Source organism: Bos indicus, chromosome 11 (assembly GCF_029378745.1).
Source record: "Bos indicus isolate NIAB-ARS_2022 breed Sahiwal x Tharparkar chromosome 11, NIAB-ARS_B.indTharparkar_mat_pri_1.0, whole genome shotgun sequence".
In the NCBI taxonomy this organism is placed as follows: domain Eukaryota; kingdom Metazoa; phylum Chordata; class Mammalia; order Artiodactyla; family Bovidae; genus Bos; species Bos indicus.
Genome location: NC_091770.1, coordinates 95,370,834 through 95,398,287, shown reverse-complemented (window position 1 = coordinate 95,398,287; position 27,454 = coordinate 95,370,834). Strand labels below are relative to the sequence as shown.

General features: G+C 38.1%; 1 protein-coding gene and 1 long non-coding RNA gene across 8 annotated transcripts in view; one reads left to right on the top strand and one right to left on the bottom strand.

Moving 5' to 3' along the window:
• NR6A1 (nuclear receptor subfamily 6 group A member 1) overlaps positions 1-27,454 on the top strand; it is a 226,402-nt gene that overhangs the window by 58,422 nt on the left and 140,526 nt on the right. The gene's annotated exons all lie outside the window — the stretch shown is intronic.
• LOC109566457 (uncharacterized) overlaps positions 1-27,454 on the bottom strand; it is a 47,025-nt gene that overhangs the window by 3,096 nt on the left and 16,475 nt on the right. For 3 of the 4 annotated variants that reach the window (XR_002181818.2, XR_011569426.1, XR_002181819.2), the window contains exon 2: positions 10,478-10,583. This is a non-coding gene — a long non-coding RNA (uncharacterized lncRNA). Of the gene's footprint in view, positions 1-5,654; positions 8,771-10,477; positions 10,584-27,454 lie in introns of those variants that run through there. The other variant, XR_002181820.2, reaches the window with a different exon arrangement.

The window sequence follows — 27,454 nt, the reverse complement described above, 5'->3', positions numbered from 1 at the left end:
GGACCTTTCTAACCCCTAAGGCTGACTTGGTCTCTTATTTGCTCCCGTAGTACTTTGTTTTTATCGCTTGCAGAACTTTTCACCATTAGAATAATTTGTTCATTAGAACTTGGTTTGCCACTTTCACTCTGCACTTTTGTTCCCTTTGTGTCTCCAGGCTTCTCTTGCAGTCCAGGTACATGGTAGATGTCCAATAAAAATTTGTTACCTATGTTTTTCTTTCTGTGCTTGGCTCATTTACTCTCAACTCCATGCTTGTAAATCACAAATTTGAATCCTCTGTTCCAAAAATGAACTCCTCTTCCTTCTAGTCTGAAATTGCTCATTTCTTAGTGTACTCCGGGCTCCTATTATAGTCAGGAAAGTTTGGCACCATTCTTGGCTCCTCACAGTTTTTTCTGTATGAGCCAGTTCCTTGGAAGGTGGCTCATGTCCTTTGAACTGGAAAGATAGCCATATCATTTTAAGTGAAAGAAGGTTACAGAGAATTATATATAACTTGTGATATTTTCTCTAAACAGAACTACATATATTTTAAATCTCTCTGAGACGTCTGGAAAGATAATACACTGAGTAGAATGATTGAAGGGGCCAACCCGTGGACCTTAGTTTTCTCTCTTTTGTAGAATTTTCAGTGACTCTGTAGGACCCAAAAAAAAAAAAATTCCTATTTGAAAAACAAAAAGCAACCTAAACCAACAGCTTAAATGCCTTTTTGAGATATCCTTTTCATTCTGTCTATTTCTGCTGCTTCACTTTCAGCTTAGTTCTTTTGTGCAAAAGATTCTATTTCTTTTTGTCTCTTTCAGAGTCTTTTCCGTTTCTCCTACCTCATCTGCTTAGTGAATCTTCTGAAAGTCATGCTTTCATTATTGCCTTTCAGAGCTCAACACTTAAAGTGGCTCCCTATAGCACCAGTTTTAAACTTTTCTGCCTGGCTCACAAGGCTGGCTGTAATTTATCCTTTTATTTTTTCAGTGCTGCTCTTCATGACACATTAACATAGTCTCTGAACTATTCTCCTCTTGTCCCCTACAGATGCTGCGTTTTCTCTGTTGCAGATATTTACTTACAAGTCTCATCTGCAGGAAGCACCCTCAGACTCACATAATTGTCTTTCTTCCTGTGTGGGGGTGTGCTCAGTTGTGTCCAGCTCTTTGTGTTGCTATTTTGGTGCTGTTGCAGGAGGAGACAAGCGCATGTCCTTCTGCTCCGCCATCTTGAACCGGAAGATACTTGTCCTTATTACATGTAGTCATCTAATTTTTTTTTTAACTTAAAAATGTTATTTATAAGCCATTAAATTGACTTCAAAACCCACTGAAGGGGCATCCTGAACTTTGAAAGATACATAGGGGAGAAATCTGAGGCTCAAAGAGGTTATGATTTGTCCAGTGTCACATAGCAAGGAAGTATCAGAGCTGGTAGTTAAACTGTTGTTTCTAAAGCCCTTACTTGTTACATTGTATAGCTTTTCTAGTGATGATAAAGTTCAGTGAATCTGAACAAAAATAAAACACCTTGCTGCTACTGCTGCTAAGTCGCTTCAGTCGTGTCCCACACCGTGCGACCCCATAGACAGCAGCCCACCAGGCTCCCCCGTCCTTGGGATTCTCCAGGCAAGAACACTGGAGTGAGTTGCCATTTCCTTCTCCAATGCATGAAAGTGAAAAGTGAAAGCGAAGTTGCTGAGTCTTGTCCGGCTCCTAGCGACCCCATGGACTGTGGCCCACCAGGCTCCTCCATCCATGGGACCCTCCAGGCAAGAGTACTGGAGTGGGGTGCCATTGCCTTCTCCGAAAACACCTTAAATAACCTTTAATAATGATTATGTGTGTGTGTGCTCAGTCTCTTCATGATCCTGTGGACTGTAGCCTGCCAGGCTCCTCTTTCCATGGGATTCTCTAGGCAAGAATACTGGAGTGGGTTGCCATGCCCTTCTCTAGGGGATCTTCCTGGCCCAGGGATTGAACCCATGTCTCCTGCATTGGCAGATGGGTTCTTTACTTCTAGCACCACCTGGGAAGCCCCTCCCTTCCTGAAGCACTTGGTTTTATCCAATAGAAACTAATAGGGAATTTTGGTGACTAAAATACGCAATTTTTTCATTGGCATATGTAAAGACAATTGATTCTCTGGGTAAATAAATAGCATGCTTGTTTAGTTGTACATTTTTCAAAGAACACGTCAGACCTTCTTTTCTAACATTTTCAGAAACTTTGGAAATAATTGATGGTTGAAAGTAAATGCCTATAAAATGCATGGCATCCTGAAAAGCAGCAGGATGTGAATTACCTCTTATGTGACCACCAGTATGAAAGAAAGAAAACTTTGACTTCTATGAAGGCTTCCTGGGAGGGACAGTTAAATCTGAATTTAACTTTGTTCATTCATTTGGTTTTTCACTTAGGTTTTAATTTTTGAGAGCTTGTAAATGTATCTGTTTGTATAAAATATCAGACACAATTTGATGTGTTTGGCTGCCACGACATGGTACAAAGTTGTATTTACTCTGAAAAGAGATACTCAATAGCAACATAAGTATACCTTTTCTGTACTCAGAAGACCAGTGGCAGTATCAAATGGCAGCAGAGAAGTTTGGGCAGTAGTTGAAAAGTGGGTGACATGAAGTGTGGTGGTTGGAAGCCGATGTTAAGTTGGTGGGCTTGGCTTTTTGCTTCACACCAGCTTTCCATGGGGCAAAATACCTGGTGAATGTGTTATAATAAAATACAGATTATAGGACCCTACTTCTGATCTGGAGTAGAACTTAGGGATTTGCATTTTTAAAAGAAACTATAGATGATTCTGATATACAGCCAGTTTTAGGAAACATTGGCCTGAACCTCATATTTTTCCTGAATTTTTTCCAGTTTTCTTTTGGCTTTGATTTTTCTTTTTAGTTCTTATCTCAATACATCTGCATTTCTCCTTCCTTCCTACCCATGGCAGGGAAAATTTCAGAAGGCTGAGTTGACAAGCCTCTTCTCCTACTGCCTTATTTTATTTGACCACCACCACTACCATGAGATTCTATCTTGGACTTAAGTGTATGATAAACTATTCATGATCAAAGTGCTTGTTTTCCTGTCATTATCATGAAAGATTTAGTGGCTCATCTCATCTCATTTTAAAGGATTCAGAGTTATAGTACATTTCAATTTTTGTTAAGAGAAATGTGAATCTCCCATCTCACTTGTTTTTTTCTCTTAACTTGAGGAATGTGGCTTGCAAAATTCAGAATGAATGGACCTTATAGTTTTGGTCAAAAGAAAATATTTAAATATATTTGTGGCTTCCCTGGTAGCTCAGTGGTAGAGAATCTGCCTGCCAGTGCAGGAGACTCAGGTTTGATCCCTGATCCGAGAAGATCCCACATGCTATGGGGCAGCTAAGCAGCGTGCCACAGCTACTGAGCCTGTGCTCCGCAACAAGAGAAGCCACAGCAATGAGAAACTCAAGTACTGTGACAGAGAGTAGTCCCCACTTGCCACAGCTAGAGAAGAACCCTTGCACAAAGATCCAGCAACAAAGACTCAGCACAACCAAAAATAATAAATTAATAGAGAATATATATTTGAACAATAATAACCAAGGTGTTCATACTAAGGCATACTACATAATCATTTAAAAGAATGAGTGCAGTATAAGATTGTTTTGGAAGGCTGCCTATATTGTATAGCTAGTGAATAAAGCAGATTCTGTGGGAGTAAGTTATGAACAATCCTAGTGGAGGTGATGGGATTGTAGCTGAGCTATTTCAGATCTTAAAAGAGGGTGCTTTAAAGTGCTGTACTCAGTATGTCAGCAAATTTGGAAAATTTATCATTGGCCACAGGTCTGGAAAAGATCAGTTTTCATTACAGTCTCAAAGAAGGGCAATGCCAAAGGATGTTTAAACTACTGTACAGTTGCCCTCATTTCACATGCTAGCAAGGTTATACTCAGAATCCTACAAGCTAGGCTTCAGCAGTATGTGAACTGAGAAATTCCAGATTGGCAAGCTGGATTTAGAAAATGTAGAGGAATTAGAGATCAAATTGCCAACATTCTTTGGATCATGGGGAAAGCAAGGGAATTATGGAAAAACGTCTGCTTTATTGACTATGCTAAAGTCTTTGACTGTGTGGACCACAACAAACTGTGGAAAATTCTTAAAGAGATGGCAGTACCGGACCACTTTACCTGTTGGCAAGAAGCAACAGAAGCAGACATAGAACAACTGACTGGTTCAAAATTGGGAAAGGAGTACGACAAGGCTATATATTGTTACCCTGCTTATTTAATTTCTGTGAAAAGTACATCATGGAGAATGCCGTGCTGGATGAATCCCTAGTTGGAATCAAGATTGCTGGGAGAAATTTCAGCAACCTCAGACTTGCAGATGATACTGCTCTAGTGGCAGAAAGTGAAGAGAAATGAAAGAGCCTCTTGATGAATTTGCAAGAAGAGAATGAAAAAGCTGACTTGAAACTCAACATTCAAAAAACTAAGATCATGGCATCCAGTCCCATTGCTTCATGGCAAGTAGAAGGAAAAAGTGGAAGCAATGACAGGTTTTATTTTCTTGGGCTCCAGAATCACTGAGGATAGTGACTGCAGCCATGAAATTAAAAGACGCTTGCTCCTTGGAAGGAAAGCTATGACAAACGTAGTCATAGTGTATTAAAAAGGAGAGACATCACTTTGTCAACAAAGGTCTGTATAGTCAAAGCTATAGTTTCTCCAGTAGTCATATACAGATGTGAGAGTTGGACCATAAAAAAGGCTGAGCCCTAAAGTATTGATGCCTTTGAACTGTGGTGCTGGAGAAGACTCCTAAAAGTTCCTTGGACTGCAAGGAGATCAAACCAGTGAATCTTAAAGGAAATCAACCCTGAATATTCACTGGAAGGACTAATGCTTAAACTGCAATTGTTTGGCCACCTGATGCAAAGAGCCAACTCATTGGAAAAGACCCTGATGCTGGGAAAGATGGAAAGCAAAAGGAGAAGCGGGCAGCAGAGGATGAGATGTTTAGATGTTTAGTGAGATGTTTAGATGTTTGACTCAGTGGACATGAATTTGAGCAAACTCTGGGAGATAGTGGAGGACAGAGGAGCCTGGTGTGCTGCAGTCAGTCGGGGTCACAAAGAGTCTGACACAACTTAGCGACTGAACAACAACATGGGAGTAAAATGAAGTCGTTTTGAGGAGCTCCTGGGTTGCCTAGACATTAAGATTCTAGGGTTTCACTTCCTTTCAATCCCTCTCAGTCAGGGGACTGAGATCCTGTAAGGCATGCAGCGTGGCCAAAAATAAAATAAAATGAGGTTGTTTCTATTACAAGCCACCCTCCAAGAAACCACAGAGTTGTGCTGTTTGTATGTTCATGGGTAAAGGTCTTCAAGGAAATTAAATAGTTTGCTCATGATATTTATTTATTATTTTAGTAATAGATAATATAACAAGTAAATACTGTTTATTATATTACATTTATTATTTAAAATAAATTATTAAACTGATTTATTATATTTATAGTGATTTCCATTAAGGAAAGAGATTGCAGATGATGAGAAAATGAATTTTCAGTTTTTATTTAATGTTTCTATATTTGAATTTTAAATAATGAGCATGGATTCTTTTTAATTTAAAAATTATGAAAGCATCGTTTTTAAATTATGGTGTAATGTTCATTCTTTCTATAAAGTATTTCCTTAACTCAGAACATCTTTAAAGAAAAAAAGATATAAGAAAAGTATTAGGAATTTAGACGGTTTATTTCATATTAGAATCAAAGAGAGCCTTTAGACAGTGTATTGGAAATAGCAGCACCTCCCACCCAGCATAGTAGCAGATACCCTTGGGTGATTCTCTGCACATCCTTTTTGCTTCCCTTGGGTTGTTTGGTCCGCAGTTTACATTCATTGATCAGTGAGTTGATTCAAAGTCAAACCCACCGACAGCAATGAATGTTGAGTGCAGCCATCAGTATTTTCAGTTGGTGGGGTTACCTTGGCCCATCCCAACTCCTGACTCTTCTTTTCTGCTCTAGGTATTTGAGGTGTGTGTCTGATATCTCTCTTAGTAACCAACCATTGAGAATCCACATAATTATAGATGACACTGATGGTAGGGCTGTGAGAAACTATGGTTCAGGGAATGGAAGGAGCTCCTGGAAAAGCTCATGGGTACCTCTGTGACCACACAGGCAGTGCTTACATACTGGTAGGTGTAACAAGAGTTGAGAACCTGGTTCTTCCTCTGTGTTTTGAACTGAGAAATACTAGTGCCATTCAAGGTAAATTAGCACAGATTATGCTTTAGGTTAAGTAATAATAATAGCTTACATATACCGAGCATTTGTTGTTTGCTAGGAATGGTACAAAGCACTGTATATATTATTGTATCTCAAACTCTAATAAGGTAGGTGTACTTACTATCTCCCATGAGCCTGAGGAAATCGAGACTCAGATACTCACCAGGGTCACACAGCTAGGGAGTTGAAGCAAGATTCATCCCAGATTCTTCTGACTCCTGACCTTACTTTTTACTTGACTTTAATGAACATTTAAATAAGCTCATGTGGATGGAAATGGTGAGGCAGTTACTGCTTTCAAACAGCTCGTATTCTAATGGGACTGTCAAAACTTAACCACATTAACTATAATTGAGGTGGAATGTGTTAAGAGCTGTGCAGACATTGGACAGTTTTGTGCTATTTTTGCTTATTAAATCCTCCTCTTGTTCCTAATTAAAGGTTTTGAGAGAACATGGGAGAAACGGCTGTAAAGTACTTAATTGGATTTCACTTCAAAATGAAATACATGTTTTTAATAAATCTCTTCTTGCTATTTCTCATCAGAATGGCCTATTTTTAGGAGACATTTAAAAACAGCATTACGGAGCTTTTCTTATCTTGTTGAAATGAAATACCACAACAAAAAGCAAGGAACAATGAGCAAGAGAAAGGAGAGCTTTTAAAAAATTAACTGGACCACTTTTGGGGGTTGGAGAGCAGAACTGCTTTTGGTGATCTCACGTGACGTGTGAAGGTACACTGTGCTTCTTTGCTTCAGGAAATATAGTGTTGTCTGTAAGGAACCCAAGGTACAGTCAACGGTCGGTGGTTTTTTCAAATCCCAAACTCACCGACAGCGTTGAATGTTCCTTGGAGTCCTCTGAAGACTGGGTCCTGGCCCTGGCAGCCCTTCTTCAGCCTGCACCCATGTTCCAAGAGCCAGTGAGCCGAGAGACCACTGGTGATGGAGCTTCTCACATTCCAAGGTGATAGTATTTAAGAAATCTTTGTGTGTAGCCCAGAGCTAATGAACTTCAGGATTGTGAGGCTGCAGTTATTTACTTATAAGCAGACTAAATGGACATCTGAGAAAAAACTTTGAATAGTATTATTTTGTAATTCTGAAAATATCAAGTATCCCGTTTTATAGCAGTACTTTAATTATTGAAGGGCACGGATAATAAAGAAATTAACATACATATTGAGGATTTAATGTATACTGGGATTTATATATTTTTAACCTCCGTAAATTATCAACCCAATTTGATCTTGTGAAAAAGCTGAGTCTTAGAGAAATCAAGCAATTTGTCCAAAGTTACATAGTGAGGAGTCAGCGTTACAAGCTGGAACTTGAATACTGGACTTTATGATAGTGAAAACTATCATGATGCTTACTCCATTGACCACCTCAAAACTTAGCTGTTGTATATCTGGGGTCAGTACTTTCAGTGAGATCTAAGTTAAACAAGTAAACATCCTCTTCTTTTATTGTTCAGTAGCTAACTCATGTCTGACTCATTGCGATCCCATGGACTGCAGCACGCCAGGCTTCCCTGTCCTTCACGATCTCCTGGAATTTGCTCAGACTCACTCATATGCATTGAGTGCGTGATGCCATCCAACCATCTCATCCTCCGTTGCCCCCTTTTCTTCCTGCCCTCAAATCTTTCCCAGCATCAGGGTCTTTTCCCGTCAGTCGCTCTTTGCATCAGATGGGCAAAGTATTAGAACTTCAGCATCAGTCCTTCCAATGAATATTCAGAGTTCATCTCCTTTAGGATTGAGTGGTTTGATCTCCTTGCAGTCCAGGGAACTTTCAGGAGTCTTCTCCAGCACCACAGTTCAAAGGCATCAATTCTTTGGGCTCAGCATTCCTTATGGTCCAACTCTCATATCCGTACATGACAACTGGAAAAACCATAGCTTTGACTAGACGGACCTCTGTCGGCAAAGTTATGTCTTCGCTGTCCAGGTTTGTCATAGCTTTTCTTCCAAGGAACAAGCATCTTTTAACTTCATGGCTGCAGTGACTGTCCACATGGGTTTTGGAGCCTAAGAAAATAAAATCTGCCACTATTTCCACTTTTTCTCCATCTATTCACCATGAAGTGATGGGACTGGATGCCATAATCTTAGTTTTTTGAATGTTGAGTTTTAAGCCAGCATTTTTCACTCTCCTCTTTTACCTTCATCAAGAAGCTCTTTAGTTCTCTTCACATTCTGCCAGTAGAGTGGTGGTATCTGCATTTCTGAGATTATTGATATTGTTCCCAGCAATCTTGATTTCACCTTGAGCCCAACATTTCTCATGATATATTCTGCATGTAAGTTAAATAAGCAGGGTGACAGTAGACAGCTTTGATGTACTCCTTTCTCAATTTTCCCAACACTTCCCTGGTGGCTCAGACAGTAAAGAATCTGCCTGCAGGAGACCTGTATTGGATCTCTGGGTTGAAGAGATCTTGGAGAAGGGAATCCTCTTCTTGTTTGCTTGTAGTAATAGCAGGTGAATGTTTCATAGAAGAAGATGAAAAAAAAAAAATTGACCTTTATAATTGATGATCTCTAGCTGATCCTAAATCACCAAGTTATCACAGAGGTTCAGGGGTAGTCTTCAAGTTATTTTCAATAATGAAAAAACAAAGAAAATAAACACTGCTACCTAGTAGAAAGCCTGAATTTCTCCTTAGTAAGGTCATAGAGAGTAACTAAAATGTCAGGTGTCTTAGCTTTGGGCAGAAATGCTGTCAGTGCATTGTAGACATATTGGTTATTTTTTATTACCTGTTGAATATCCTTGATGAAAAACTTGGAAAATGAATTAATTACATAGACTTTTTCAGAGTATAGGATTTATAACAGGAAGGATCCAGACATGCCCTGTAGAAAAGAGGGCTTACAGAACTGCCGACTGAATTGAGGTTAATCTTTAATCAGGAATAATTATTATCACTTGCTTTAAGTTTAAATATTAAAGGTTGACTGTTCTCAAATTCATTTTTAAATAGCCAAATGGTAGACATTAAAAAATGTCAACCACTGAGAATTTGGTTTGAATATAAGCTATTTACATTCTGCTGCTGCTGCTACTGCTAAGTCGCTTCAGTCGTGTCCGACTCTCTGCGACCCCATAGACGGCAGCCCACCAGGCTCCCCCGTCCTTCTCCAGGCAAGAACACTGGAGTGGGGTGCCATTTCCTTCTCCAGTGCATGAAAGTGAAAAGTGAAAGTGAAGTCGCTCAGTCGTGTCCGACTCCTAGCGACCCCATGGACTGCAGCCTACTAGGCCCCTCTGTCCATGGGATTCTCCAGGCAAGAGTACTGGAGTGGGACATTGCCTTCTCCATTTACATTCTACATCAGTTTAATTATTTCACCCTCTGTCAAAATACTTCAGTTAGCCAGCTTTATTGAGTCCTCAGTGGTATGACAGTAAGTTGTGGTATACCTGTGGTGGATTCATTTCGATATTTGGCAAAACTAATACAGTATTGTAAAGTTTAAAAATAAAATAAAATTAAAAAAATAATAATAAAAAAAATAAATTTACATTAAAAAAAAAAGAGACAAAAAAATCAAGCAACTGTTACTGTGTAGTATTTTAAAAACTCTTTAATGGGTTTATTTTGAATGGTCTTCCCATTGGGCTGATAATATGAAGTCAGTGCCTTATTTCATTTTGATAAATAATCAGGCTTTATTTTAAAAAATACCTCTGCTACCCCAAACTATTAGACATGTACAAAATACCATTTCTTAAATTCATGACATTCTAAGAGGAATTCTTTTCATAGACTTGAAAAACTAGAGAAGAGTAAAAGGTAAGTTTCTAAAGTGACATAGGGGTGTTTTCCATTGAGATAATTAATTTTCAGGGCAGTAAAGGCCTTCATTATCTTCATTCCTTCAATTTACTTTAAATCCTTATGTTTAGTTTTTATCATCAAGCAAGTCTAAGGCACAGATTGGATCTTTTCAGTGTGTTTGGCTAAGAGATGTGTGTACTCAGTGTGAGGATAAAGTCTAGGGGTTAAAAGCAGATAAGGGTTAAATTAGCCAGGTTATAGAAGCTATACTTTTTACAGTTTACTTTTATAGTACACATTTGATAGTTTAGTCCAAATTAATAAATTGATTTAGACTGGTTTTGAGTAGTTTGTCAAAACTCACTATGCCTTCCTTTAGTGTTTCACTTACCTCCTTTCATTCCTTTTCCAGAGATACTATGAAATATTGTAAAACCCACATGCTTTGGCTTGGAGATGTAAATGTTTTCATAGTCCTCTTGAGGCCTCTTGATGTACTTGAAAGAAACAAGAAGCATAAACTTGTTAGAACAATATGTATTTGAGAGATTTGTAGCATAGAAGAGGAGTCACTGTCTTAGGTGGCTTTCTGCCCATACACTTCCCAAGCACTATTCAGGGAATATGTCTTAGAAATGTCGAGTGTTGCTGTTCTTGAGGACAAGGTCTTAAGTTATAAAGATGACAACAAAATGTCAGCATGAATCTATGTTCCTCTTAGCCAAGGTGCCAGTGTTCTGTTTCATTCGTTTGCTAACTCAACAGCAGAATCTTTTCTAGGAATTCCTTCTCTACATATAGCCCTTGCCATCATGGAGCCCAGTGTCTACCCAGAGAACTAGACATAGACACAGCTGATGACAGGATATGTTGCCGAGATGGTATGAATATGTTAAGGGAAAATAGAGAAAAGAACGGTTAATTCTGCCTAGGAGTGCCAGGAAAGGTATAACTAAATGGTCATGTCTCATCTGGGCCATGAAAGTTTAGTAGAACTTTTACTAGACAGAGAAGTACGGATAGTCGAATAGAGAGAAAACTGCACAGGAAATCCTAGAGGCAGGAAAGTTCAGATAATGCAGAATAGCATTGAAAGTAACCCCTCAGAGCATCAGTTAGCTCATCTTTAAGATGCAGGACAAATAGTACTGGCTCTTGCTGTGCACACAGCTGTGAAAATCACAGGAGGTTATGTATCTGAAAGTAGCATGCAAATGAAATTGCTTGGTCTGTCTTCTCATTGCTCTTGGCTCATATGTGCTAAAATAGAATAAATGAAGTACCTTATCATGATAGACTTTTCCAACTGGATTTATATTTGGCTTTCTTTTTTTTCACCTTTAAAATGACCATGTTGTTTGTTCAGTGGTGTCCTGACTCTTTGTGACCCCATGAACTGCAGCACTCCAGGCTTCCCTGTCCTTTACTGTCTCCTGGAGTTTGTGCAGACTGATGGCCATTGAGTTGATGATGCCGTCTAACCATCTCATCCTCTGTTGCTCCCTTCCCCTGCCCTCAGTCTTTCCCAACATCAGGGTCTTTTCCGATGAGTCAGCTCTTCAGATTACGTGGCCAAAGTATTGGAGCTTCAGCTTCAGCATCAGTCCTTCCAATGAATATTCAGGACTGATTTCCTTTAGGATGGACTGGTTTGATCTCCTTACAATCCAAGGAACTTTTAGGAATCTTCTTTAGCACCACAGTTCAAGAGCATCCATTCTTTGACTCTCAGCCTTCTTTATGGTCCAATTCTCACATCCGTACATGACTACTGGAAAAACCATAGCTTTGACTATATGGACGTTTGTCAGCAAAGTGATGTCTCTGCCTTTTAATATGTTCTCTAGCTTTGTCATGGCTTTCCTTCCAGGAGCAGGTGTCTTTTAATTTTATGACTGCAGTCACCCTTCACAGTGAGTTTGGAGCCCAAGAAAATAAAGTCTGTCACCATTGCCATTGTTTCCCCTTCTGTTTGCCATAAAGTGATGGGACTGGATGCCATGATCTTCATTTTTTGAATGTTGAGTTTTAAGCCAGCTTTTTCACTCTCCTCTTTCACTTTCATCAAGAGGCTCTTTAGTTCCTCTTCACTTTCTGCCATTAGGTTGGTGTCATCTGCATATCTGAAATTGATATTTCTCCCAGCAGTCTTGATTACAGCTTCAGCTTCACCCAGTCTGGCGTTTCACGTGAAGTACTCTGTATATAAGTTAAATAAGCAGAGTGGCAGTATACAGCCTTGACATACTCCTTTCCCAGTTTTGAACCAGTTCATTGTTCCATCTTCATTTCTAACTGTTGCTTCTTGACCTTCATACAGGTTTCTCAGAAGGCCGGTAAGGTGGTCTGGTATTCCCATCTCTTGAAGACTTGTCCACAGTTTGTTGTGATCCACACAGTCAAAGGCTTTAGCATAGTCAATGAAACTGAAGTAGATGTTTTTCTGGAATTCCCTTGCTTTTTTCATGATCCAACGGAGGTTGACAGTTTGAGCTCTCTGGTTCCTCTGCCTTTTCTAAATCCAGCTTGTACATCTGGAAATTCTCAGTTCAAGTACTGGTGAAGCCTTACTTGAAGGATTTTGAGCATGACCTTACTAGCATGTGAAATGAGTACAATTGTGCAGTAGTTTGAACATTCTTTGGCATTGCCCTTCTTTGGGATTGAAATGAAAATTGACCTTTGCCAGTCCTGTGACCACTGCTGAGTTTTCCAAATTTGCTGCCGTATTGAGTGCAGCACTTTAATAGCACCCTCTTTCAGGATTTGAAATAGCTCAGCTGAATTGCATCACCTCCACTAGCTTTGTTCACAGTGATGCTCCAGGATGTCTGGCTCTAGGTCAGTGATCACACCATTGTGATTATCCAGATCATTAACACCTTTTTTGTACAGTTCTCTGTATATTCTTGCCACCCCTTCTTAATATCTTCTGCTTCTGTTAGGTCCAAACCATTTCTGTCCTTTATTGTGCCCATCTTTGCATAAAGTGACCATAGTTTACATTTTTTATATATTGTTTGGGGGAGCAGTATTAAAAGAGCACAAACTTTGGGGCCAGAATCTTGACTTTGCAACTTACTAGCTATGTGACCATACTTAACCACTTTGTTTCTCTTTCCTTATCTATCAAATGGAGATCATGATAGTATCTATGTCATAGGACTATTCTGAGGACTAAATGAGATGATGTATGTCAGATCTGTGAAAGCACACGGTACATATTAAAAACTATATGTATTTTTTATGTTACTGCAAAATGATTTAAATTGTTAAAAATCATTTTCAAGTGTTATTTACATGTTACTAAATAAAATTACATTTTTTGCTCAGAATTTGGTTTCCGTGCATGTATACTAATGTAAAAACCTTCTTTTATAAGTAATATAATGTCTGACTAGCTAATGCGTTAGTATACATATGTGTATGTGTGTTTTAAAGACATTTTTTAAAACAGTGCTGTACCACTTTCATTTTGACTTTATGTAAAGTTTTTAATCTGTAAACTTCAATTTCCTTAATCTGTAAAAATGAGAATGTTAGTACCTGTCTCATATTGATTGTGAGGATTAAGTTAGATATATTAATATAATTTAAACCTCTCTGGAGAGCTATGGATTCTCTACCTAAATACATGCATATAAACACAAAAATTAAAAGGAGTTTCAGTTATGGAATCTAAGAACACATCCATAGACTCACTATGAACTTCAGGTTGAGAAATTCTGACCGGAGTTTTTAGACCAAGGTTTTGCAGTCTAGTCTTGTCTTTGCTATAATATCTCTAGTTTCGGAAGTCTCCGCCTTCATCTTATTAGGATGGCTACATGCCAGCAGTAGTGTAGATTCACCATCATCTAGTCACACCTTTCCCTGTGGTGTAACCTGTGCAGTGTAACCTGAGACAGTGGTAACTGTAAAGATGTAACGTGATGATGGTTTTCTGGGAAAGTGGATATTTTGACTTCATTGTTTTGTGCTAATTTCAGGTACAAATCACTAACTAGTAATTCTGTGCTTATAAAATTAGCAAGAAGTTGCTGGGTGAGAAGTTAACACAGATATTTGAATGAATTTTTCTTGCAACGGTTCCCCATCTTTCCCCTCCCCTTACTTCCCCAGCAACCATTTGGTTTGGATCTGATTCCAGCAGTATGACTACTAATTCCGACTCGAAATTAGGCTGAAAAATTGTGTTGTTTCAAGGCAAAGCTTATAAAGGAGCCTGCTGAATTCAGAGTGTTTACTTCAATGTCAGGGAATGGGGGAAAGAATGTGCCAGGGATTGCGGATGGATGTATATGTAATTATTGCTCTTTATTGTATTTGCCCTCCTTGAATTTTTTACCAGGGAGTTGAGATGTAGGAACAGGTTTTTTCAGCTATTTTAGATGAGTCTAGAAAATAAGGAGGTAAGAGACCAACTCAGTGAGATAGCAAATTGGCCAAGTGCCAGAGGCATTATGGGATGCATACTTCAAAGCCTATCAAAATATTATAAGGACCACCTGAATTCTCCATCACCTCATTGCAGTGATTTCATGTGTTTTGAGGCATTACTATTTTATATTATTTTGAAAACCCACTGGAAACAAGACTTTGTTTTTCCATGGTAAATTAATTCACAGGCTATCTGTAATCAGTCTAATTCTGTACCAAGGTTTGTTGTCAAGCTGAGCTAAATAATGGAGTACATAAATGAGTTAGGCTTATAAAGTTGTAAAAGAAGTAGAAACCCAAATCATGTAGTAGCTAGTATTCATGGGAATTAAGGAATTAGTTGGAGAGATAATGGATTTTATTTCAGTGTGTGAAAAGTGTTGGCAGAGATTTTTAAAAGTCATATAGAGTAACAAGCATGTGTTTTGCAACAACCAGTTAGTGAAATAAATAAGAACAGTGAACAGAAGACTCAAAATCCTTTTTTATAATGAAATCCTGTTGATACATCAGTAATATAAGACTTTGATTTCTCCTCTAGCCTATTTTAGTTTATTGGGTTAAAAATTTATTCATATGGTACTTTATGCTTTAAAAACTTGACATCTATTTTTATAACCTTTATATTGAGACATCATAAGTTATTAATATAAATACTAATTAAGTATATTCATTCCATAGCTTTTAAGTTATTCATAACATTTAGGGAAAATGCTTTTTAAATGTTGCTTTTCTTGACTATTTCCAGCAAATAGTTGAGTCTTTTTTAAAATATGGTGTCTTAAAAGTTTTACTTTTGAGTGTATTTTGTCTAGAAAAGCTATGCTTATTAATTAGATCTACTTTCATAAACGAAATAGTAGTGTACTATGTTTGGTAAGCTATTAATATATTAATACTTGACAAATGGCTTTTACACTTTACGTCTCGTTGTTAACCTGAAATTAGATAATCCTGATATTTGAATGGGAATGCTAATAGTGAATAGGGGAAAAAATTCTGTGATGAAAGAATAGAAAATACGTTCCCGTCCATAGTTTTATAACTTTCAAAGCTATCGGGTGTCTTAGAGGTCATTTAGTTGAATGATTTTCAAACCTGACCTTACATCAGAATTTAAAGTGGTATTGGTAGGGAATATAGATTGCTAAAAATGCAGACTCCTACGTATCACCCTGGACGTAGTAAATCAGATCCTTAGGGATGGGTTCTGTAGTTTTATCAAGTCCCCAGAGCAGTCTGATGTAACCATTTCATAGACATTTGGTAGTCTCTGATTTAGGCCACAATGTGTCTTTAACAAATAAGGAAACAGATGTAGAAGGGAAACAACCCCAAGTCACACAGCAGATCAAAATTGAAATCCTTGACTCTGTCTGTGTGCTTGCACGTGTGTGTTCGCTTATTTATTTCACACAACTTCTCCACCATGAAAAAGCCAGCTTTTTGCAGACGTTTCCTAATGTCCTCTTGGGCATCTGCAGGGCACTTCAGGTCATTTGCCTGACAGGTCAAACGTCTTAGCCTTAGGGATGAACCCAGAACTAGTGCAAACAGGACCATTGACTTGAGTTTGGTATGCTGACTTGCCCCATTTGACTAAGTAAGCAATGCTGAGTGGTGTTGGCTTAAAACCGTCCATGGTATGAAATGAGAAATAGCTGTAAGTTATCAAAACTCTGTGAAGGCCCTCCAGGCTCTGACATTTATCAGTTGGTGCTATACTTTAACACTTTTCTCTAATCAGAGGTGACTTATTTTATGGATGGAACAGGCTTGCCCGACCTCTGGCTGTTCTCTGGGGAGGATTTTATTTTAATTGCCAGTGGGATGTTAGGAATTATTTCTAAAAAGATCAAGAACCTCCAAATCGACTTCAGCTTGGGCTCCTGGCCAAGTGTCCATCCTCAGGAGGGAGTTGGTGTCAGCTGCTGCCATGTGACTTTAGTATTTCAAAAAACCCAAAGCCATTACAGAAGTCTTTCCTGAGTTGGCAGGCAGAAGTAGCATCAGGAATCAAGGTCTGACACATGTCATCAGCCTGGAAAAAGTGGAGCTTGGACACTAATGATGGTTCTTGTCAAGGCTCAGTGTGATAAAGCCAGGAGGGCTCAGCTTAGGGGTTAGTTTGCATAAGAGAAGAGTTATAGCTTAGAGAACACCTGCCAAGAGATTTCAATGCCTCAGTTGTGTGTCAGTAACAAATCCTTCACCCTTGACTCCTGTCACTTCTTTTTAATGGGTGATGGTAAAGTTGCTGGGTGGCTAAAGAAGAGAGGCACTTGGTTATGTATCTGGCACATCTCCCAATTTGCTTGTTTTCTTGCCACTTAGTGTAGGACTAAATTTGTGTGTCCATATGCCAGTCTGGTGTATTGGTCTGTCTACATCTGAAGGTGTATTGGGCCAGAGTCACAGGTCCTCTTTTTCCATAAATGCCACTACCAATGACCACACAAATGTTTTGATTGACAGTTATGAGAAATCTTTTTTTGCTGGTATATCTCTCTGTTAGAAATGTTAATTTCACATCCCATCTCTGCCATTTAGTAGCTCTGTGACTTCTGGTTTAACTTCTGCCTCTCATCTAGAGGTTAGTAATTAATTATACTTACATCATAGGGTTGTGAGAATTAAATGAAAGCAGCAATATACAATACCTAGGACATAACATACCCACTCCAGTGTTCTTGGCTGGAGAATTCCAGGGACAGAGGAGCCTGGTGGGCTTGTCTATGGGGTCGCACAGAGTCGGACACGACTGACGCGACTTAGCAGCAGCAGGACATAACATTCGAATTTCAGTTTCTGTTATTATTGTAATGATTTTCTGCTTACTGAGAAAAATAGAATGAGGGGTTTCTAAATTATTGTCTTAGTGAATACATGAATTGTGGTCTAGAATGAATGTGAAATTGAAGTCTGGAGACCCAGTCTTGACTGTGCTGTATTTTACTTCAGTTTTCGTACTTTTCCATTAAGAAAAATTATACCAACCAAACACAAGGTCAGATCTCTTGCCATACAAAAAATCTTTGCATTTGTAAAAATTATAAAAATTACTGAAGTTTCCAGGAACTTTTATTTGGGTTATAGCCGTCATTTTTTACTATATTAGAAATTAAAACTGAGAAATTGGTATTTATTAATTTGAAATAAAAGAATAAACCCATTACTTATCAACATAAATAACAGTTTAAAATAAGAAAAGTATTAAAAGCAGTTATATTTTACCCAGAAAGCTTAGTGAGAACTGTGGGATTATTTTATATTTTTGTAGCTCTCTTTAATGTCTGGCTTTATGTAAGTTAACTGATTTCTCATATCTGCATGTTTCTGCATCTGCCTTCTATCTGTTCAATATGTTATTTTGGCTGAGGTATATGAAGAAAATCTGGCATCTGTCCATACATATTGGAGAAGGAGATGGCAACCCACTCCAGTATTCTTGCCTGGAGAATCCCATGGACAAAGGAGCCTGGTGGGCTAGAGTCCACAGGGTCGCAACGAAGTCAGATAGGACTTAGTGACTAAACAACAACAACAAAAATCCCTACATATATAGAAAAGGAGGGGAATTTTTGTAGTTTCTTCAGATAATTATACTTAACTATTCTTTGATGCTATATCTAATAGTTGGTAGTTTCTTAAAAGTTAAAAGTTGGTAGTTCTTAAAAGTATCTAATAATAATATATCTAGTAGTTGGTAGTTTCTTAAAAGTTAGTTCCAATTTGGCATCTGAAACCATACATGAACTTCTTATACTCTATTCTGTTCAAATCTGCTGGTCCATCTTATACTTTGCATGGATCTTTGAATACCCATAAATGATTTTGTGACATCATGCATTGGCCATTTGGAAAATATTAATTCACTGAGCTATGCAGATTTTCTGAACGTTGACACATTTCATTATATAAATCAAATGAATTTCATTAGTATCACCACTAATGTTATTGAAAGTGAAAGTCACTCAGTCATGTCCGACTCCTTGCAACCCCATGGACTGTAGAGTCCATGGAATTCTCCAGGCCAGAATACTGGAGTGGGTAGCCTTTCCCTTCTCCGGGGGATCTTCCCAACCCAGGGATTGAACCCAGGTCTCCTGCATTGGAGGCGGATTCTTTACCAGCTGAGCCACAAGGGAAGAAGCCCAATCTCATTGAAAAAACTTTTAAATATTGGGAAGCCATGTGAAGCACACAGTGGCAGATATAAATTAGCCACAATTCTAATTTTTGTTTAAAGGCTTGAATTGTTTCATTGGCAACAAGGATTTATTAAGTTATTCTCCTTGAAATGACATGCTCATTTTGTTAATTTTCAAGAAAATATCTGTCAAACATCCACATCTGAATTACCATAATATTCTGTTAGTTGTTCCTTCAGGTAAATTGGTGATGCATGAAAAAATTGACTAGTTCAGTATACAGTTCAAACAATAGCTCAAAGTGCGTTTCCTTGGGGACAACCAGTGTGCAGTAGAATTGCTTTATGTGTACTTTCCATTTTGTACACAAGATACAAAAAAGTTGTGTACTCATGCATCAAGATTTAATAACCAATAAATCTTACTGCTTCATCAAGGACATTCAGTTAAAGTGGCTAGATGAGGTCCTCTCCTCCCTCCCAACCCCCGTGTGTGGCAATGATGAATGTAGTGACTGTCAGTGTATTTTGATGCCACTGGTTTGATGAGTGTTACAATTAAGCAATTAAACTTAACATTGGCTTCATCCCATTAATGCAAATGTCAAGCGAAAAAGGCAAATTAGTACAGAAATAGTTTTGATCTTCCAGACTCTGTGAACAGGTCTTGGGGACGTCTGTGAACCGCACTTTGAGAACCACTACTGTGGAGTTTCAAATGTTAGGAAACTGTAGGCAAATGTTGGAAACCTCCTTAATCCGTTCAGAATCAGGGGGCTGCTATAGAGAAGACAACCCCTGGCATACTGTTTTGGTATCCCCAGAGGGCTTAGTTTATACATGTGGATCTCAGTAAAGGTTGATCTATCAGTATAGATTGCCTAAATAATATTTCTAGAAATTTCTTTTTTCTGCTATACTTAAAATGTCAGTTTTTAAATGTTCTTGTGGTAAACAGCATGCATTTTCTAAGTATTGCTGAGTCTTCGGTTTGTTCAAAGTTATCTTTTTATAACGAAGTTAAATTTATTTACCAGATTATCAGATGGACATGTGTCCTATATGTGTTTTTTTTTCTGTTTTTGGGTGGATAAAAAGTAAACCCCATGGGATTTACTCTTTTGTGATCTTGGGGAAAATAAGCAGTTAAACAACATACCAAGCGCTGTTCAGATGAAGAGGTTAATAGTACCTGGCATAGAATTCAGTGTTTAGAAGGTATTTGTAATAAATATCTCCTTTTCTTGAGCCTTCTTTCAGTGTCAGGCATTGTTATTTTTTCCCCACTAGCATTACTGAGAAATAATTGACATACATCACTGTATTAGTTTAAGGTGTACAGCATAATGGTGTGACTTACATGTATTGTGAAATGATTACCACAATAGGTTTAATTAACATTCACCATCCATTGTGACTTTGTATATATATATATATTCAATATAACACATATATGTAAGTATATATTTACAGTAAAGTTTGTATAGACACAATATATAAATATGTATTATATATGTACATATCGGAGAAGGCAATGGCACCCCACTCCAGTATTCTTGCCTGGAAAATCCCATGGATGGAGGAGCCTGGTAGGCTGCAGTCCATGGGGTTGCTAAGAGTCGGACACGACTGAGCGACTTCACTTTCACTTTTCACTTTCATGCATTGGAGAAGAAAATGGCAACCTGCTCCAGTGTTCTTGTCTGGAGAATCCCAGGGACGGGGGAGCCTGGTGGGCTGCCGTCTATGGGGTCGCACAGAGTCAGACACGACTGAAGTGACTTAGCATAGCATGTACATATAGTTATAAATTTATATAAATATGTAAATCATTCACATTTAATCTTCATGACAGTTCCACCAGGTATTTGGTATTAACCCTTTATACATGAGACTCTAATAGGGGGTGTAATTTTCTCAAAATCATAGAATCTTGGTCTGTCTGGTGTAAACTTTTAGTAAATTCATACCTGCTTAAGAGTGATGAAAGGAGTACAGGCTGGACTGGGTAGAACTAATTATTTTCCCACTGCCAGATTCTTACTTAATCTTTCCCAGACTTCTCCCCAGTGTCTCTTCTTTCCTCTTTGGTTCTATAACATTTCTCATGGTGTGCCTTCTACTGGAGTTGTTTGCAAGGCTTATCTTTTCTACTATAATGTACCTCAGTGAAAAACATTTTGTTCAGATATATGTCAGGCACTTGATAAATGTTTATAAACATTAACAGTGAATTAAACTTAATTCATTGTTTATTTAAACACTATATAAATGAAATAATTTAAATATAAATTGGCTTCCCTAATAGCTCAGTTGATAAAGAATCCACCTGCAATGCAGGAGACCCTGGTGTGACTCTTGGGTTGGGATGATCCCCTGGAGAAAGGGATACGCTACCCACTCCAGGATTCTTGGGCTTCCCTTGTGGTTCAGCTGGTTAAGAATCCACCTGGAATGCAGGAGAACTGGGTTTGATCCCTGGGTCAGGAAGATCCCCTGGAGAAGAGAAAGGCTACCCACTCCAGTAATCTGGCCTGGAGAATTCCATGGACTGTACAGTCCATGGGGTCGCAAAGAGTTGGACATGACTGACATTCACAAATATATATTAAGTCAATTTAAAAAACATACTCAGTATTTCCTTCTGAGATGTGACTAATAACCCTGTAATCTGTCTATTCTAAAAGTTGAAGTATGCATCTATTTTGATGGGAGGAGGTGTGTTCAAATGTTTTATTTTTAATTCCTGGGTTTGAAGAACAATGAAAAATATGAACATTTTTGTTCATATTGCTACCTTTGATTAAGCAGTATACTTTTTGGCTCTTGAGAGATGGTTCTATGATAATTGGAGAGAGGTTGCTGACTTGAGTTGATAAGATACTATATTTACTTTTCAGATGAAGGCAGATGGAAGAAAGTTATAAAAGTCCAGCTTGCTAATCTTTTTAATATAAGAAATAGTTTGCAGCTTCATAAATCAACTTGGAGATCAAAGCACCCTCCATAAGATGTCAGTCACGATAAGACCAGTAGCTGGCAGGGGTTATTTATGTCTTCAAAATTAATAGTGATCAGAAGCAGCCAGTATGATAATTGTTCTATTTTTGTACACTCTATAAAAAGATTATTTAAATAGTAACATCTGTGTACAGGACTAACCATAAATGCTTAGCTAGCTTTGTGAGTGGAAACTTGAGGTATGGATAAAGGAGGGAGATGAGTTGTCAGTTCTTTGTAAACCACGTGCAGTTGGGTCTTTGCTTTCTAATAAACCCTCATCTTCTTTTTGTTTCTCGGAAGTACTTAGGGCTTTATTTCTTCGCTCTAGGGCTTTCTTAATACCTTCTCAAGTTTTTATTTCCACAGTGGAGTCTTAACTAAGATATATGAAAGCAAACTGTTTAAAGGATTTTATCACAAAGTTCCATTCTTAAGTCTTCCAGAGATACTTGGTTACACAAAATGAATTCTTGAAAATTATGGCTATTTGAAGTAGAATATTTGTGCTGCTGTAGGACTTTGAGCTGAGGAGAGGGCGTTTGTTAGATCACAGCTTAGTCAGTGTAAATCTAAGGAGGTGAGGAGTGCTGAGGAGGTGAGAGAAGTAACACCCTTTCTTTGTGTTGTCTTAGTTAATGCGTCCAGCGACACTTGTGATAATTCCCTGTACTGAGATATCTGGCCTACTCCACTGTTTTCCAGTTGACCCTAGAATTGCTTGGTTTGCATGTACCAAAGTAATTTAATATACATGTTCTCCAATCACATGACTGTTAATTTAACAGTGATGATTATTGGTAAAAATAGATCGGATCAACTCAGTTGTGTCATTTGATTGAAATACTAAATTCTACAGTAACCGAGGGGTGGTGATATGTACTTACCAAATACAAGACTTTACTCAATGAATAATCTTGTTTATTAGGGCACTCTAAATTTGTGTGTGTATTAGGTATAATATTATATAGGGATCTGGCCCATTTAGGAAGAATGTCAGCTTCTAGGCATGAGAGCATGACCTTAAAATGGTTGTGAACTTTAAAGGATATATAATTGTAATTGGAGTGGGATTTATTCAGACACTGACAGGCAATAAAAATCAACATATGAAAGGTTTAAAATTTCAGTTGAATATTCTATTTAGAAATGTACAAACTTTCTTATTTAGAAAACTGTCTAGTGTGTTTTCTTTAGGATTTATTTAAATCAAAATGAATTCCACTTTTCGTTTTGGTCACTTTTATGCTAACATTCTCAGTCTTCTGACCCCTTTAAAATGCTGAGGGTCTTATGGGTGTTCTAAATATGTAGACTTTTTTCCCACTATACTTTTTAGGTCTTTTGCCTGTTTCTACTATTACTACTTTGAGTCTTGCATAAATTTCTTATGTTTAATGTAGCCAAAATATGTTTGATTGAGGTAAACTTTGGTGAACTATTTAAGAAAACAGAAAAGTAAAGCCTAGATCAGATTAGTAGTGGTGAAAGGAAAACCTAACAAGTTAAGAATAATACTAACTGAATTCAGAATAATAGATACATCAAGAGGAAAAGTCACAAGAGAATTTGTGATCTGCTATAAATATTCCATAATTTTGTTCTGGGTGGTGATTACATGTATGTATACATATGTAAGAATCAGACTTATTTAACTTAAGGTTTGTTCACCTTACTGTATGTAACCTAAATAGTAATCTTTTCTGAAGGAAATGTGGCAAAATCTTGAACATAATGAAATAAAAAAATCCTATCACTAAACAAATAAAATTGTATCTACTTTAAGAAAGGTACAGGTGGTTTTTTATTCTCTCTTCTTTAACCTGTCATCATTTTTCATATTTGGAATTTTGTGTTTTATTGAGTGTTATTGGAGAGGAGAATGAAGTCTTATTTTTGTGCTGTCACTTGTTAAAAGATGACAAACCCAGTCTTGATCTTAAAACCAGATTATATGTAAATTCTTTTTATTCTTGAATCTGAGTAGAGAAAAGCCAAGACCACTTAGCTCTATTAAATTGTAATTAAACATCACTTATAAAGCCTCTATCTTTCATAAGTCTATCTAATACTTACTGAGGACTTGCCATGTACTTGATATTGTGAGGACTGTCTTGGGGTAATGTTACTATTTCACTTAGCATTTGAAGCTCTGAGGTCAAGTAACTTTTCCAAGTTCTCATGACTGAAATAGAGGGGGCTTCCTGTTCTTGGCCTCCAAAGGATACCTAAGTTGCCGATGTCAGAGTATAAATATGAAGATAATTAGCATCCTTTGTAACTGACTCTGTTGCCACAAAGGATAATCACTGGTTTAGGAGACATCCATGTACTGTTTGAGATGTCCTTTTAGAGCTTGTATTGAGTGGCCTTTAACGTCTCAGAATCATTTCTAACACTTTTTAATATCTTGGCAATATGGCTTTGTCCTTTAAAACAAAATCTGGGGTAAAGGGAAGTGTTTATTACCCTGTTGTATGAAAAAGGCTATTTGTAGGTCATTTTTTTTTTTTTAAAGGCCAGAAATTCTCTCTCTAAACCACATTAGAACCCATGCCAACTTGGTACAGGGCCCTTACCAGAGTAATGATGTAAGAACTTGAAAAGAGTACACAGTGCAGCTGCCAAAGCTCACACTGTTTAATTTCAACACCGTCTGTCTGCCAACGTCCACAGCTTGATATTTTTTTTCTGTACATACCAATTTATAATCACATATATTTATCTCATTGAGGGAGGAAAAATAATTACTGTTTGACAAACTTACTGCTTTCTGAGGTAATGGTGCTGTTTTGCCTCTCACATACTTCTGAGCATTCCCTCCCACCTAAACTACCCCCTTCCCAAGTATTTATTCTCCTGGGTGAATTTTTCCAAAATGTGACAGAGAAGAGCAGTTCACACCTTGCCTAATTTATGTTTTGCAAGGAAACCCATCCCTTTGCATGGTTCATGTGCTACATTCCATCCATTTGCCAAGTCTTGGACTCTTGTCCAAAGTACAGTATTTGAGTATGCAATTACACATACTGGCAACAGCATACTTTTTCCTGGCCTCTCTTAGAGAAAGCTCAAAGCCAGAGGAGCAAATCCAGATGTTCTTGAATCTGGCATCCTTAATTCAGAATTCTAGATGGCAAGACTTTACTTGGAAGTGTACCAGACTTACTCAGCATCTGTTCTTGCTAACATCACATTTTTATGACCAGAGATTCTGGAGTTTGCCTCCTTTGCTGAGCAGAAAGAACAGCACATTTGAGCTGTATGGGAAGAGGCTCTCCATCATTTGAGAGAAATACTTGATTTGCTTCAGCAGGCATGCAGAGGAGGGTAGCCTTGCTTTTGGGGTTAGGTCTGGGATGACAGCAGGTGCAACTGCAGCTGACACTCCTTAATCAAATCTGCTGCTGCTGCTAAGTCGCTTCAGTCGTGTCCAACTCTGTGCGACCCCATAGACGGCAGCCCACCAGGCTCTGCTGTCCCTGGGATTCTCCAGGCAAGAACACTGGAGTGGGTTGCCATTTCCTTCTCCAATGCATGAAAGTGAAAACTGAAAGGGAAGTCGCTCAGTTGTGGACTCTTCGCGACTCCATGGACTGCAGCCCACCAGGCTCCTCCATCCATGGGATTTTCCAGGCAAGAGTACTGGAGTGGGTTGCCATCGCCTTCTCCGTAATCAAATCTGGCCTTGTTTAATTTTTAAGTAGTCTAAAATGTTTTGACATAAACATAAGTGAACTGTTTTGGGCTGTCTGGCATCTACCATAGTACCTTTTACAAGGGGGAGGTGCTCAGTGACTAAAATCAGTCACCATTTATCGAACACCTTCTGTATGTACCGAATGCTGATGTTGAATAAGATCTTTTTTCAAAGATCTGTCTGGTAGGAGGCACAAACTTAAACAGATAAATTGCAAATCACTAATTTTATTTGTTGACGCAGTTCAGTATTTTGTTCATTTTGTGAGTCAGCTGCAAAAACCAGAACACAGGATTGACCTCATAACCTAAGAACAAGCATGGGATTTCTTTTTAATTCTGAAGTGTGCTACTTGTTGGCATTTTTGCCTCTTTAGATACCTCTTCTGCCTTGCCCAGGAATGAAGATTTGTGGAGTGTGGAAAGAAAATATTAGTATAATGCAGAAAGACATTTCTGAGATGGCTTCTAGGATTGATTATTCTGTTCTAAGCAATCTTCCCTTATCTAAAAAGATGTGAAGATGCACCAGTCTCTCTAGCTCACTGTGTAGGTTATCAGGCTGTTGTAAGGTGAAAGTAGGAAAAGTAATTTCCTTCTCTCTGTGGAATGTAGGCTTCCTTCATCTGAATTGTTGCACAGTGAGGGCGGAGCCAGAAAGCACATTTACCCCCTAACTATTTCTGGACAGATGAGGTCATATTTCCTTAGTAGTGATACAGTTCTTGTGTTTAACTTTTTATTCTTTCAGCCTTCCTCCCGATTTTTAAGGCTGAGTAGATGAGTGTTTTCATTGGGCTTCTCTTATCTCTAAGAAGAACATTAAATTGCCTATGTCCAAACTTATTACCTGCCCCCCTTTTCTTGTGGCTGTGTTGCATAGCTTATGGGATCCTAGCTCCCCAACCAGGGACAGATCCAGGCCCTCAGCAGTGAAAGCAGAGTTCTAACCATTGGACTGCCAGGGAATTCCCTGAAAGTAAAAGTCACTCAGTCGTGTCCAACTCTTTGCAACCCCCATGGACTATACAGTCTGTGGAATTCTTCAGGCCAGAATACTGGAGTGGGTAGCCTATTCCTTCTCCAGCAGATCTTCCCAACCCAGGAATTGAACTCGAGTCTCTTGCATTGCAGGTGGATTCTTTACCAACTGAGCTAATTTCCTCCCATTTCTTTCAGACAAAACATATATACCACTGCTATTAAAATAATAACAGTTTATACTTATATGCTATTTATGTTCCAGGTTTTGTCTTTAGAGCTTTATAAATAAAGCACTTAAAAAGAGTTATCTAATCCTCACAACAGTCCAGTGAGATAGATACTTATGATTTCAATTTTACAGGTAAAAACTGAAAGGCACAGTAAGGTAAGTAACTTGCCCAAGATCACATAGCTAATGAGTGGCAAAGCCAGGCTTTGAACTCAGGAGTTTCAAACCCATCGTGTTCTTAACCAGTGCATTATACCATTTCATATGCAGTTTGATGTTGAATGACACAGTTTCCTAAAAGTAGGAGGTAATAATAATATCTACCATTTGAGTGCCTCCTGTACAGGCATTATACATGTCATTTTACTTCTTTTCAGTCTTAATGCAAGTGTGAATTGGCCCCATTTTGCAGATGATAATATCAAATTTTATGGAGCACTTAATATGGGTCAGGCATTGTACTTAATTGCTTTACTTTGTATTATCTCATTTAATGTTCATAGTAGTGCTGTGGATAATTACTGTTCTCATTCTGGATACGAGAAAACTGAAGCTGGAGATGTGCACTTGCCTAGAGTCAAATAGCTAAGGAGGTCTCCTGCTCATTTTTGCTGTATACTAGAAACTAGCACAGCATTGTTAATTATATTCCAATATTAAAAAAATTTAAGATATATGTATGCACACATATGTATGTACATATATGTGTACAAATATGTACAGATAGCTACTGAGAGATAGAGTTATGATTTAAATACAGGGTCTGTATCCAGACCCCAAGCTCTTGATACCACATTATAATGTGAAGCAATAATTAGATATAGATGTTCTGGTGATGAGAAGAATCTCAGAAGACAGAGCCTAGC